Source organism: Nymphalis io, chromosome 19 (genome assembly GCF_905147045.1).
Source record: "Nymphalis io chromosome 19, ilAglIoxx1.1, whole genome shotgun sequence".
Taxonomy (NCBI): Eukaryota; Metazoa; Arthropoda; class Insecta; order Lepidoptera; family Nymphalidae; genus Nymphalis; species Nymphalis io.
Genome location: NC_065906.1, coordinates 2,247,809 through 2,262,443, shown reverse-complemented (window position 1 = coordinate 2,262,443; position 14,635 = coordinate 2,247,809).

Genomic DNA, 14,635 nt, shown 5'->3' with positions numbered 1-14,635 from the left:
CGCTCAACCTCCGCCGACCCTGGACGGACGCCACTTGACCTCGTTTCCACCGGGAACCGGTGTACTTCCGCAAGCACCTCCGCCTGGAGTTCCCAGGGCGGATCGCTCGTGAGAAGTGTCGCTGCCGTCCATGACACCGTACGGTGTGTACGGTACCCACGTATCGCTCTCACCACTATGACTCTTTGCGGCCTACGTAGAAGAGCTCTGTTACGAGCGGTGAGAGCATCCACCCAAATGGGTGCACCATACAATGCCATGGAGCGTACCACGCCAGCGTATAAACGCCGACATGGTGTTTCCGGCCCTCCTACATTAGGTAGGAGGTGGCCCAGGGCGGCAGCAGCGCTTATAAGTTTCGGGCCGAGTTGGATAAAATGCTGCCTGAAGCTCCATCTTCCGTCCAGGATCAGGCCCAGATACCTCATCTGGGCTTGCACCTTAATCACCGTCCCCTGGACGGTGATAGACGCCCCTCGGGGGGGCCTTTCTAATTGGTCTATATGCCGAAGGAGAATCGAGTGGACTCCCCTCTTTCGGCAACAGAACCAACTTTCAACTTTCAACGTTCCACAGCTTCGGAAACTGCCCACTGGAAAGACATTCATCACACAATTCCCGAAGCCTCCCACCTAGATGTTCCAGGGCGTCACACAGAACACGCCCTGGAACCCCGTCCGGACCCAGCGCTGTGGTTCTGGCCCTCAATAGATCCATCTCTCGCTCCGTAACGTGTGGTGGAGCCGCACTGTCATCTGTTACAGAGCGAGGGGGCATACTTAGTGGGACATGTTCGCCTGGTTGGGCAAATAATTCACCAACCAGTCGCAGAAGGAGATCCGGCGGCAACGTTTCCGTCGCAGGGGCGCCGTGTGTGCGGAACTTTCCTCGCACACCACGGTACGGGCGTCCCCACGGGTCCCTGTCCAGGCCCACCAGAAGCTCCTCCCTTGCTTTCTCCTTAGCTTGACTTATCACCTGCTGCAGCTCCTTTTTCAGCTGGCGATAAGTGGCCCACAGCCGTCCCTCCAAGTCCGCGTCGAGGCCGTTGCGCCTGCGACAGCGGACGTATGCCCTCCGCGCCCGGTTATTAGAAGTAAACTAGAGAATGTCGATTAATACAAAAGATTGCCTTACCGCTTCATCTCCTCTTCTCTGCTCATCTGACAAACATTAGCTGCAAGATATGGTATTTAAAATACATAATAGCACACTAACTTTCAGTGTAAATGTCTTTTAATGCAAAACAAATTAAAGAAATTAAAATATAATACAGATTTAAATATACTCACCAGCAGTTTGAAATCGTTAATTTACAAGATAACATTCTAATTGAGCTATTAAACGGATACGTAAGAATTTATAAGACGTCCATCTTGAAAGAAGATCGCTGGTTCAAAGCATTGCTAGCACCACTCAGAATTTTTGTAGTAGTATTAAGTCATTAATTTTAAAATTAAAATATGTATTAAATATAATGTTAAGAAACCCTAATCTGTTTTTGTAATCAACACTTAAGCAGGGGATTAATATTTAAGCTTAATTCGAACGCTCATTGGTCGCCTATCACGTCATCAATACCAACGACCAATCATCATTCAGTTTACAGCCTAATTAATTAAATTGGTTTCGATCAACGTTTTGATAGACAATGAGTTAATAAGCTTTAGTTATTTGGTAAGTTAGTTAAATAATTCTAATATTATCTTTCATCGTTTAATTTAATCAAATAGGAACTAATTAATAAAAAACTCATTAAATACTATATATATATCGGAAAAATAAAATTAATTCCGCATTGAAATGTAATATATATTAGGACTACTACTAGTATTCGTCCGCGGCTTCGACCATATGCTACGGGACTAGCGTAATAAGTAAAAAAAGTTGTCAATTTTCGTCCTTGACGTTCAAACTTTCTTCATATCAAATTATATCAAAATCGGCTTAGCCTTGAAAGCGTAACAGCAGAATTACTTTCGCATTTATGATATTAGTATAGTTTAACATAGCAGATGATTAACAAAAGTATTTATTCTTTGAAACATACACTTCCATCAGAGTTATAAATAATATATTTACGAGTATATATTTCTAATAAGTTTCATTCCTACCTCTCCCATTAAAACCCTTGTCATTTGTGGTTACGTTTGGATCCAGTTAATATTTTAACGAAGCCTTTACCGACGGACGGTTTTATCTCTTTTAATTTATTTGGTCGTGGTATTTAATTACTTACTGTCAATTAATTTGCTTAATTTATATATTTTGTACTTTCTACTTTCTTTCTACAATATTTTACAATAGAAGTCTATTGTAAAATATTATTATTTGTCCCTTGTCCTATCGGCTTATAATAATGAAATGTTCATGTTTTTATTTCCAGGCAACATCAATTATGGATTACTATTCTGTTAGTTGTTGGTTTTGTCAATTAATCTTAATGGATTTTAGATTTCTAGGCTGGTCTTAATGGAAGTGGTCACCACCGCCACCGCCCATAGACATAATAGAAATAATATCAATTCCTTACATTGCTAATGCGCTGACAATATTGGGAACTGAGATGTTACGTCCCTTGTGCCTGTAGTTACACTGGCTCATTCACCCTTCAAACCGGATCTCAACAATACTAAGTATTGCTGCTTAGCGTCAGAATATCTGATGAAGAATCAGTGGTGCTTGTCCGGGTTTGAACCCACGATCATCGGTTAAGATTCACGCGTTCTAACCACTAGGCCATCCCAGCTTTATCGGCAAATATATACTGAAATCCATATAATAATGCTTCGCAAAATATAAAACCTTACAGATCGTAAAACTCGAACATTTATATGCTTATATCGATTTTAAGATCAAATTTAAGGCCATGTTTTACTTGTTCGTGCAAATAACATCATTCAATAATTCAAAAGATCTAAAATAAGTATATTTTTATCACAAAGATACTCTTATCGGAATCGACGATAAGAGGATTTTAAGCTCTCCTTATAATATATTTCAATATTTACATTCATACATATGTATGTTTATTTATATTTATTTACTACAGACCTTTGATTGTACTTTTTACACGAATTACGTGTAGAATAAAAGTATTTATTCAAATATTTGTGTATCTCCTGCCTTATTGTACGATAGGCTTCTCACCAATAATAATTATAATTAATTTAAATAGTCCATTAAATGTTCTACTGCAGAGTAGAGGCTTCTCCTCTCATGGAGAAAGTTTTTTCAAACGTTAACCCTTAATACTCACAATACAGACAGATACCAGAATCCATACCAACATACTAGCATACATATAAATCATAAGAAAACTTTTATAAAATAAGTACAATTTTAGGATACCAAATATCTTTAAATTCACCCGATTTCAATTATATAAAATGAGAAGGATGTGTGAAAATGTATTTGAGTCCCAACAATAGCAAGACGTCTTATTTCATAATTATCTGGATGTATTATTATTATTTCATTATCATTGCAAACAAACTTTTATCTTTCTTTTATAATTTAAAATAACTTTGATCATACGAAAAACAAAAAAAAATCTTCAAAATATTGAATTTTGAACGTAACCAAAAATTAAGTGTTGACCACTGGACTTGAAAACAAAATCTTATGCATTTGTTATTTATAATATTAGTATAGAGGTACTGTCGAATTTCGAAAAATAGGCGACTAGTTATAATATTCTAAATGAAAAAAAAACATATCATGTAATTAATTTAAAAAAACAAAACACGATATTAACTCAAACTGATCGGTATTAAGACTTATTTGCAATACTAAATGGTGATGTAAATGCAGATAAACCGGACTGTATCGTCAAAGAACGTTCACTATTCCCAGTGATGGAAATACCTAAATGATTAGCAAAGGTAACCGACGTGTACACGGCATTAGCGGAGCGGGTCTCGTTCCAGTACTCTGAACAGGAATGCGTTAATTCACCGCCGGAGCGAACGAGCTAAGTAGAATCCTATTGGATACTTGGCTAGCACTCGAACTGGGAAACTATTGAAGATGTTTTTAAAAGAATTTAAATTGAATTCATACGTTTTAGCGTTGGCTGAACAAGCAACTTGTAAGTAAGTCAACGCTTTTTTTGTGACGTTTTTACGCAATGCTTTGTTTAAAGACTCAAGATCGATAATTATAATATAAATTTTAATTGTAATATGTATTTAATTTAAAAAAGCCGAGATGACCCAGTGGTAAGATCGCGTGAATCTTAACCGATGATCGTGGGTTCAAACCCGGGCAAGCACCACTGAATTTTCATGTGCTTAATTTGTGATTATAATTCATCTCGTGCTTTACGGTGAAGGAAAACATCGTGAGGAAACCTGCATGTGTCTAATATCACTGAAATTCTGCCACATGTGTATTCTACCAACCCGCATTGGAGCAGCGTGGTGGAATAAGCTCCAAACCTTCTCCTCAAAAAGAGGAGAGGAGGCCTTTAGCCTAGCAGTGGGACATTCACAGGCTGTTACGGATGTATTTAATTTATTTTTAATGATGGCTCTCAAACATTAATCTATCAAAAAAAATGAATCATCAAAATTGGTTCACTATCTGCGAAGCAAATCAAGACTACAGGAATTAAGTTATAAACTTCCGTACGTAAGTTTCATCGTCTATTGAGACAATTGAGTTAGATTATTTCAACTCAGTTTATATTTATAGGGATATATTATGTATATTATATATATATATATATATATATTTACTGGTGGTAGAGCTTTGTGCAAGCTCGTCTGGGTAGGTACCACCCACTCATCAGATATTCTACCGCAAAACAGCAGTACTTGGTATTGTTGTGTTCCGGTTTGAAGGGTGAGTGAGCCAGTGTAATTACAGGCACAAGGGACATAACATCTTAGTTCCCAAAGTTGGTGGCGCATTGGTGATGTAAGCGATGGTTAACATTTCTTACAATGCCATTGTCTAAGGGCGTTTGGTGACCACTTACCATCAGGTGGCCCATATGCTCGTCCGCCTTCCTATTCTATAAAAATATATATATATATCTGGGTAGATACGGTACCCAATCATCACATATTTTACAAAAGATTGTGTCTGTATATATTATTTATCGAAATATTATGCTTCTTACCTTGGATTAATTTTCTTTTAAATTGTTAATATAGAATCTCGTTCGAATTAATATTAAATAAAATCCTTACAATTATTTATCTAGTAATGTAATTAGTACATATGTTTCTGTATTATGTCCTAAAAATAAGTTATGAAGAATTTACTCTAACTTCTTCTGTGTTAAATGGTGGTAGTGCTTTGTGCAAGATCGTCTTGGTAGGTACCACCCACTCATCATATTCTACCGCAAAACAGCAGTACAGGCACAAGTGTAATGACATCTTCCAAAGGCAGGGTCTATGGGCGATGGTGACCACTGATGATTAGGTGGGCCACTAGTCAGTCTGGCTACGTAATGCATAAAAAATATTTAACAAAAAAAATTACCTACAACTTAAGTGATTCTTTAAGAGCTCCCTTAATTTTGATAGTAATACAGCTCTTTCTTATTTACTATTATTAGTAAAATAATAACAAACTCGCCAGAGTGCCTATACTAAAAAAAAATATCGATCCAACTTGTAACATAATTTATTTCGACTTTTCGGCTCACAATTTCTAATATTTATGACGTTTTAATATATCATTAAAAATTAATAAGCTTTAAAAAGAAAATCCTCAGTCATATATTAAATTTTTTGAAAACTGAAAAAATATATTTTCCATATTGACTCATCATCGAAGTTAGAAATTGTGATAAATCTTGTGAATAATATTAATCACAAATCGAATACGAATCAAAACAAGTATATATTTTTTAATTTATAAAATTTTACCGATGAAATATTCTATTCAGCCTGGCTCTGCAGTACCAAGCATTATAATATTAGTAATAATATATAGAGCTATCTGGTCGTTGCTTTACTATGTGAAGTTAACTAATATATTTTCATAGTGTAATAGCATAGGATGTACCAAGGCTTTGTAGCTCGCAGCGCTTCCAGACTTGCTTCGATTATCTGTTCTGTTCGAGCGAGCGATGCAGCGATAACCGTAATCGAAATTGAACCAAATTTATTCGATGTCGGCTCGCTTCCGAAGACTGTCAGCAATTTATTAAGGGACATTAGAATTTTGTTCACCTCTTCATAGTATTTAAAATTGCATTCTATTTTTATGATGTGGTTCTATTATCTGGCTCGACGACTCTATGTTTTTTATAAAAGGTATAAGATCGATGGTATTATTATTAGAATTGGTCTTTAGTCAGTTTATAGACACTTATTCCTCAAAAAAGACATTACAGTCACTTACATGAGAAATGTTTACAATTTTAAAGAAAATATTATGCAGGTAGTTTGTCGTATTATGTCTTGTATTATTAATAATCTTTTAAAAGTAATTTAATAATAATCTAATTATAAAAAAGTGATGTCGTTATGAGTATAAACAATAGAAAATAATAATTAAACTTGTAAACAATACGTTGCTAGTAGGTGTGTACATAATTGAAATTAAAAGTAGGTCTTTATAACATGTTGTGCTAATTTGGATTTAAACATTTGCATTGAGTTACAATTTTTTTTTTTTTTTTTAAAAGCCGAGATGGCCCTGTGGTAAGAATGCGTGAATCTTAACCGATGATCGTGGGTTCAAACCCGGGCAAGCACCACTGAATTTCATGTGCTTAATTTGTGATTATAATTCATCTCGTGCTTGACGGTGAAGGAAAACATCGTGAGGAAACCTGCATGTGTCTAATTTCACTGAAATTCTGCCACATGTGAATTCTACCAACCCGCATTGGAGCAGCGTGGTGGAATAAGCTCCAAACCTTCTCCTCAAAAAAGAGGAGAGGAGGCCTTTAGCCCAGCAGTGGGACATTCACAGGCTGTTACGGAGTTACAATTTTTAATTATTGGAGGTAATTCGTTATAAATCTGCGCACCTTCGAAGGTAATCATTTTTTTAAAATAGTTTGTTCGAATCTTCGGGAGTACCAACCAACTAGCTCGGCGATAACTTCGCTTTGTTACTTCGGTTTTAAATGTGAATGCCAAGTCAGTATGGAGAGAACGTTTAGTAGTTTGTGTTTTTCAATTAAGTATAAAAGATGTGCTTTAACTAGGGAGTTATAGATGTTACAGCGCCGTGGTCGTGGAATACAACGAACAACGTTACGAATGGGACCAATGCATGAAGAAAGTTCTGTTTTGATTTGTTCTATGTGAGTTTTCCACGTCAAATTGCTTTAGTCTCTGATTATACGCTTATATACTATTTATGTATTAATTGTCACCGAGTTAACTGACATAGATCTTACTCAAGATTAATATTAAGATGAGATCATTGACAATTTCACTATTTTTTATAGTTTTTGACATATTCCTAACAATAGACTTTTCTGATTGTAGTAAAATACCGTGATATTTTTACATTTTTAATTAATTTTTAATGTTTTGTTTAAAAATACATTAATATATACTTATTTAAAAACATACAAATGATAAAGCGTTGTTAGTATTTGTTATTTTTCAAGCATTATATAAATTTAACTGCTAATGCTGTATGCTGTATGATATTTTTTTTATAGATTACTTAGACGTGCATATATAGACCCGATAGTAAGTGGTCACCACCACCCATAGACATTGGCCTTGTAAGAAATGTTAACCATCGCTTAGATCGCCACCGCGCACCCAACCTTGAGAACTAATTTTTATAATCATATGAGTTATTCATGTTTTTTTATTTAAAGCTGTTTTTGAGCTAATCAATAAAAAAAAGTTATACTTCTTCAACAGTAAAAAACAGAAATGACGGCAATAAATGATATGATATATGATATAATATATGTATGGAAGAAAATGGAAAGTAAATTACTTTTTCGTTAACTGTCAAACTTGTACTACGAATAAGTTGAACTTACAAAGCGCTTTCATAAGAAAGCACCGCTTTTTTTATTTATTTTCAATTTTAAATGGTACTTTGTCTGAACCAATAATCGGTATTACATCATTTCCATCATGTCACATTTTTATCGATTCTATAATAATAATCTGGAGCAAAAAATTAAAAAAGGAACATGATATTATGCAGTGAAAATAATTAATATGTTTTAATTTTAAAGATTAAAAATCTACATCTGTCAACAGCAGACGAGCTCGTGAGTCGTGACCGAATTACGCATGGCTGAATGTATTGATACAAATCGAATTTCATACATTCCTCTAGGGAGTAAAATATTGTTTGGGTGGAAATCTATAAAGAAAAACATGTCGAAAATGAAATAAAAATGTACAACACTAATAAATTGATTTACTTCAGTAGAATGTAAACAAATCTAAATTATGTAAAACGATCAAAATTGTATACATTCAGTTGATAAAATGTTAATAAATTTGAGTTTATTTTTTAAATATTATATTTTTATTTAATATAACATTAAGAATAGAAACATGTTTTTTTTAAAGCATTGGATACCTTCAGAAAGGTATCCTTTGGTACACTTTGTTGTTATGTGGCTTTAGGAGCTAAGATGCTTGTGTCTATAATTCGCATATGGCTTACTTAGTCTTGAAAATAGAACTAAGTAATAAAAAGATTGGCAGTAGAATAAGTGATATCGTTCCAAATAAAAATAAAGCGTTTTTATATATAATATTAATTTGCATTATTTGATTTTTTTCAATTAAAAACTAAAAACAATTTTAGTTCATTTATTTAAGTAAGTACATATCTGTTATATACCTTTAATCGATGCAAGCCATACCCATAACAAATTTATAAGATATTGAAATGAACGCGTCAAAAACGGCTTAGTATTATGAAGTACGGCGTTAGCACAGGGTAACAGTTCGATAAGCGACTGCTTACACCGTATTAGTTAAAAAATATCTAAATAAAAATCCTTTTTATACTCGTATTTGTACGAAGTTGAGATAGATAGTTAGTAATGTATACTTTAATTTTAACTAAGTAACTTTTTGACAAAATCTGATGTGAAGTGCTCACCATCCATAGCTGCTGCTGTATAGCAAATCTCTTGTACCTGTACTCTGACTCATTCATCCTTCAAACCGGAATTACTAAGAATTGCTATTTGGCGGTAGAATATGTAATAGGTGGATGGTACCTATATCCACACAGGCTTGTACAAAGTCCTACCACCAAGTATAGTTACTTGAAATTTAATTTATAAATATCACACAATGTGTTCACTTCTTATAAGAAGGTTTGGAGTTTTTCTATTAAGATTATTAATTCCGGATTTGTGGATACATAATTCGGTTTGTAGCAATTTTATCATATTCAGGTTTCTTAATAATATGTACAGTGAAGATAATCATGTTTCATAATGGATATCATAACATGAACATGTACAAGAATTGTTGAGTATTTACCAAACAAAAACAAAGCCTAACACTTGACTGTTGCCAAAATCAAATGAAACATGGATTTTAGTAGATTTGACGTAGTTCTAAACCACTCTAGTAAATCTATAAATTGGTACAGCTGTGAATTGACCAAGATTCTGTGATACAGCAAGCCGCATGCTTTGATCTACAATCAATTGTCCCACTTATTGCTCGATGATAAAGATGATATTTCCTTGAATGTTTACTGTATGGAATTTCGCCGCAAAGCTGTATTGAAGCCACATGTGTGTTGAGGAATTACTCAACTGCAGGATTCGAATTTGTGGCGGATGTCAAATAAATCATGTTGCCACTTCATGAATGTCTCAGGATAGGATTTCTATGCTGTCTTGTTGAATGTATTGAAATAATCCATACGTAGAATCTAGTTATTAAATTTCAGTTATTCATTTTCTAATTCGATTGCCGCTTAATGAATTATACACAAAATAATCTTGCATATGATTGTTATCATTTAGACAGCGATGACAATTTTTTTTATAGCATAGGTAGGCGGTTGAGCAAATGGGCCCCCTGATAGTACGTGGTCACCACCGCCCATAGACATTGGCATTGTAAGAAATCTAAACCATCGCCTACTTCGCCAATGCGCCACCAACCTTAGGAACTAAGATGTTATATCCCTTGTGCCTGTAACTACACTGGCTCACTCACCCTTCAAACCGGAACACAACAATACCGAGTACTGCTGTTTTGTGGTAGAACATCTGATTAGTGGGTGGTACCTACTCAGACTAGGTTGCATAAAGCCCTCTTCGACTACGAATACGACTTCTCACTAAATATAAACAAGGTATATTAAACCCAGTCTATATACTCGTAGAATTTCATATAATCATATACAATTTTTAAGACTTAGCAAAGTGATTCTTTCCGAAAAAAATAGCATGTACATCAGAGCGTTGAAAGTGCCTCCCGAACTTCAAAAGGACAAAGTGAGGAGACTAGATACCGATAATCAAATTGAACCACGTGATTTAATTTGTAACCTTGTGCCTGTAATAAAATTGGCTTACTCACCTTTCAACACAACAATATTTATTATTTTAAGAATTATTTCTTCATAAAATTTGTGGCCGTGATATAATTGCGTTATGTTTCATAGTTGAATCAATTAAGACCGAGTAAGGCGGCTACTAGTAAAGAAATGTACATTTCTTACAAGGCCAATGTCTAAGGGCGTTTGGTGACCACTTACCATCAGGTGGCCTATTTGCTCGTCCGCCTTCCTATTCTATAAAAAAAAAAAAAAACGTAACAAAGGATATACAAACAATTCATTTAGTATACACCTTCTAATCATCCCGTGAAGTGCTACAGTGTCCAATGTTTATTTAAATCCTTTATTAGCTTAAGCAAAAAGTTATAAAAAATACAATATATTACGGCTTATGTAGACAATTTTAGAATATCCCAAATTTTATTGATATGTTATCCCGTACCAAAGATTCACACATTTCAAATTTCACACATAAAATACAGCATAAAAAATAAATTGCAACTGAAAGAATAACCAATAAAAATAACTTAAAGATCACAACCTATATTCCATTGTCTTTAAAAAAAAATCACCGACGGTTTTGATTCAATTCAAACGACAACATTGTAGTCTGAATTGATAACTCTCTTAAAAGAATACAATAACGAGATATCGAGTTCAGCGATAAATAAGTCGAAGGAAAAACTTTTCGAAAATCGAACAGTTATCGTTTTCGATAAAAAGCGCAATCGATATCGTTTCTCGGGAATCGATATGGCGTTTTATAATTGAATGCTGGAATGAGGGAAGTGCGGTCTGAACGTTCGAACGATTTTAAACAAAAGTAGTATGATTAATGTTATAATGGATTGGAAAAATGTGTATATAAACATTCCATTGAAACATCGATGTCGCTTCCTTTGCTTTTAATATATAATATGAATATTTTATATACTGTATTATATACCGATAAACATCGGTTAATTGTTATTGCGTTTCGAGTTTTAATTTATTTTTAAAGGCACTAACAAATAAATAAATTTTTCCATAAAAGTACTTCTATAATAATATCAATTTATTGTTGTATTATTATTAAGCATTATTTCTTATAAATCTTGACTTTATTTTATTTAAAAAAATTATTTCCAAAAAAAAACATAAATCTTCGGTAACGTCAAAGTATAATATCGTGAGCATAAAATAAGATTTTAATTATATATATATTGTTTTAACTTAAACAAGAATTTTCAAGATTTTTGTCCGTTCGTTTGTTTATTTATTTAGCCATCTATTATTTCTTATAGGTCCACAGCTGAACGAAGACCTAACCTAATCAGATCTAGTCCTGGTTCTGTCAATTTAGCGGTTCTTCAATCTTCTTTAAGTCGTCAGTCCACCTGGTCCATGGAGTATAAGAACTAGCCCTTTAATTATCTTTTATCTCATATTATTATGTTGTTTTTCTCTTACTTAGAGGTATATCCATTCAAAAGTAAGTTATTGGTAGGATTTTAGACCTCGCGCTGCAATACACACTAGCCTACATAAAACCAGGGCTTTTGGACCCACGACGTAATAAGTAATATGATGATATCGTCATTGAATTAATTTTATCAAGCAAATTTCAGCTAACTAAACTAACCAAACCTTAAAAATTGTGTCTGTATATATTAAATATCAAAAAATTATGCTTTTACCGTGGATTATTTTTTTTAAGCTGTTAATATAGAACCTCTTTTGATTTAATATAAAATAAAATACTTACAATTATTTATCTAGTAATGTAATTAGTCCATTTAGTGTTTTGTCACAAAAATAAGTTATGGAATATTTATTCTTAGTTCTTCTGCGTTAAATGGTGGTAAGGCTTTGTGCTAGCTCGTCTGAGTAGGTACCTACTTATAAGGGTGAGTGAGCCAGTGTAATTACAGGCACAAGGTACATAACATCTTAGTTCACAAGGTTGATGGCGCATTCGCGATGTAAGCGATGGTTATCATTTCTTACAATGCCAATTTCTGTGGGGGTTAGCGACCACTTACCATCAGGTTGTCCACATATGCTCGTTCACCTAACTAATCTATAAAAAAAAAAACAAAGTTGTACCAAACATAAATTCTTTTTACAATTTGAAATAAAAGACTCAAAACATAGTAGGGCATATTATGTTTTATTATATTATTTTATATATATATATATATATATATATTATGTTGTAATATTTTTGACGATTAATTAAAAAAAATTAATATTTATTATTACTTACCAACTAACATTTCTTTCAAGCATATATTAAAATTAAAAGTCACATATTCAGTTCGATAGCATCAGCGACTTTCCTAATTACTACATATATTATACATCAGCCATTTTTCAGGACCATACTTAGCTACCGAAAATATTTTTATTTATTTATTTTAATATTTATAAAGCATAAAGTCTCGAATCAAAAACCAGCGATAAGTCTCTCTCTGTCTTTTGAACAGCTTCGGAGGTTCTTGCTTACTAGATTTTTAAGTACCTTTAAGCGAATACCAATCATATTTTTATAGTGATATAGTGTAAAGTTCTCTGTTATAGTATAGTGGTCGATATTATAGTGTGGGCGACAGTAAATTCGCCTTTTTATACGGCGAGCATATGTTATTGCTGATCGCGTCGGCTCGAAAACGCATTGGTGGGCTCGAACCGGTTTGCATTATACCGTCCCAATGTACCCACCGCGTGGGTACAGACAGACAAACAATGAGATTACATTTATTTTTATAAATATTAATTATATAAGTATGATTTAACAATGCAAATTTTATTATTATTTAATTAGCTTGAATTATTTATTTTATACAATGATGGCTAAAGATTATGTTAAATCTAATAAATGCATTTTTTTATTTAAATTCAATATAATATTATGTATATATTTAGTGACGTTTAAAACTCAACACTCCTAAAAATATCTGTATGATATATGATTTATAATGCAAATAGAGCTATGTATTGTTAAAGAAAATGTACAATTTTTGAATGTATTGTTAACACAGTTTTTTTTTAAATCAAACACATATATAAATGGCCTCTTCGTTATTATTTTTAAAAAAATATATATAAAGTTATTTTAGTACAAATTTTTTATCTGTCCGAATATTCAAGCTAATTGTGTAATCCTATTTTGGTTTTAGTTACATGACATATAATGATTAATATAATAAAGTATATATGTTAACCAATTTACTGGTAGTAGAGCTTTGTGCAAGCTCGTCTGGGTAGGTACCACCCACTCATCAGATATTCAACAGCAAAACAGCAGTTCTTAGTATTGTTGTGTTCCGGTTTGAAGGGTGAGTGAACCAGTGTAATTACAGGCATTAGGGACATAACACCTTATTTCCCAAGGTTGGTGGCGCATTGGTGATGTAAGCGATGGTTAACATTTCTTACAATGCCAATGTCTATAGGCGTTGGTGACCACTTACCATCAGGTGGCTTGTCCACCTTCCTGTTCTATAAAAATAAATAAAAAATAATGGATAATCAAATAAATACGTAAAAATAATTCTATGTAAATATAATTACTTCATTTTAAATACGATCATGTGCAATTTTTGAATAAATTATATCTTTTTAACCAAAAATAGCGTTTCAATGATAATTTCATATAAAATTCATAGCATTTAACATTAATAATAAATGTATTTCATTAAACTATTCACGTATTACCGTACGAAAAATAATTAGAAATTTTCGTTGGTTTTGTTTATAATTAATTAATTATATTTATTAGCTTATTACAATGCGAACGTTACTATAAACAGACATCATAGCTTGTATCCGTTAAAACAAAACGCAAGTTCCTTGACCTTTACTCATAATCAAACTATTTCAAACAATAGATTTCATATCGAAATACATAAATTATAAGCGAATTTATATTTGTGTATATAAAATGCATCGAATATTTTATTGCATCGAAACAATAAAAGTGTATTCGTTAGCTTTGTATTCGGAACAGTTCCATTTTATTTTAATGACGTTCGAGCTTAAACAATACAATTTTTTTATTTATTTCGCTATATATGTTGTATACATATATATGTATATATAACACTATAGACTGTCTCGTTGGTCTAGTGGTTTGATATAAGGTCCCGGAGGCCTTGGGTTCCATTCCCAA